The sequence below is a fragment of the Zingiber officinale genome, chromosome 5A, assembly GCF_018446385.1.
Source record: "Zingiber officinale cultivar Zhangliang chromosome 5A, Zo_v1.1, whole genome shotgun sequence".
In the NCBI taxonomy this organism is placed as follows: domain Eukaryota; kingdom Viridiplantae; phylum Streptophyta; class Magnoliopsida; order Zingiberales; family Zingiberaceae; genus Zingiber; species Zingiber officinale.
Genome location: NC_055994.1, coordinates 74,903,088 through 74,904,785, shown reverse-complemented (window position 1 = coordinate 74,904,785; position 1,698 = coordinate 74,903,088). Strand labels below are relative to the sequence as shown.

The following is a 1,698-nucleotide window of genomic DNA, read 5'->3' as shown; positions in this document are numbered from 1 at the left end:
TATTTCAAGGAAGATCTATTGATAAACCCTACTAATTACATAGTGAAAGGGCTTAATCGTAGGTGCTGTCTACTATAAATTATTCTTCGTTGTATGCAGGTTAATTAGAATCTCAACCTCGATACTTTTTTATTTCTGTGCTATATGTGTTCCTTGACATACACCATGGTGTTACAGATCTTTATTGATCCTTTTTTGTTCACCAATAGGTGTCAGTTTCTCTTGCTAAAATGGGCAATTTAAAAGATCATCGTGATGCACTTGTAGAATTAGTTGCTTCTTCGGAATATGGAATCCTTCATTTGTTTAGTCATCACCAGTTACAGGTATTACCCTCCGCATTCTACGTGAATGAACAAATCATCATAGTTTGAGTTCTACACCGTGAAAATTGATTTGAACTGTTTTTGAGTATCACTGCCAGCTCCCCAACAAAACATGCGACAAAAGAAATTAACTGGGCATATATTTTTCAGGAATTTTTATTAATTGAAAGGGAATGCTCATTACACGCAATGGAGTACGAAGAAGAGTTGTCTGTCATTAATTCTCAACAAGAATGATGGTAATTTTTGGTAAGCTTTGACTCCCTAGTTATAATGTCTTTCATTATCTATGTTTCAAAATTATGCACATATTTGCTAGATTTTTACTGGTTTAATTTTTTTTGATTGATTGACATTTCTTTGAATTGTTTCTGATGTGTTCAAATCATACGTTGTCCAAGTTATCTAGTTTAACTTTATTGCTATTACTTAAATTCAAAATTCTTAGCTGTTTGTGCATAATTAAACAAGTGTTATTCCAATTCCACCCTCTTTTACTCATGTTTCACAAAAACATAAAATCTTTAGTCATATCATTATAGTTGGCAGGACTTCTGATGAGAGGTTGGAAATCTCTTTTTTCCATTTTCAAAAAGAAGTACCAAGAATACGTTCATTGGCACTTCTCAAGTACTGATTAATTAAAAAGGACCCCAGTTAAGAGAGTTGGATCGTGGAGCTGATATCATTGTTGCTACACCAGGATGTTTGAATGATATTCTGAATATGAAAAGATTGAAGCTCCATCAAGTACTGATTAATTAAATTGCAACTATGAGAAAAACTTTGTTGCAATAATTTCTGGTTTGGAATATATTAAGTTCACAGGAATGATAAATCTATCACTATATGATATGGTTGAGATAAATGATGAATGTGTCTCTTTTTAAGCATTCAAATTAGTCATCTTGTTACCTAGTGCTCTTACTACTTTTTCAACTATGATTTTTGGTCTTGGTTTACTAATATATTATTTATGTGTTTTTACAGTTTACAAATCTCAAGTAATCTAGAGTTGAAATTGATGAAGTGCGGTTCGAGTGGGTTGAATGCATGCTAGATTACATTTGAAGTGCGGTTCTACCTTGATGTGTTGTTAAAAGAATGTTCTACCTTAATGATTCTGATATCTATTAGCTTTTGATGTAAAAAGAATGTTTGTGTATTTTATGGATACTGTTGTAAGAAGAATATTTATGTAATTTGTAAATATTTGTGTATTTTATGCATACTGTTGAATGAAGAATATTTGTGTAATTTATGAATATTTGTGTATTTTTTTGTTACTGTCGATTTTTCATTGTTTCGGAAATCAAATTTGTGAAATATACTGATATTACATCGGTTTTCCACCGCTGCAAAATCGATGTTA

At 31.3% G+C, this 1,698-nt stretch overlaps 1 long non-coding RNA gene across 1 annotated transcript; it reads left to right on the top strand.

Annotated features, from left to right (window-relative positions):
* The first annotated feature begins 211 nt into the window (after positions 1-211).
* On the top strand, positions 212-1,333 carry LOC121982909. Its single transcript, XR_006112327.1, has 3 exons — positions 212-326; positions 477-565; positions 1,317-1,333. It is a non-coding gene; the product is annotated as an uncharacterized LOC121982909 (long non-coding RNA).
* The last annotated feature ends 365 nt before the right edge of the window (positions 1,334-1,698 follow it).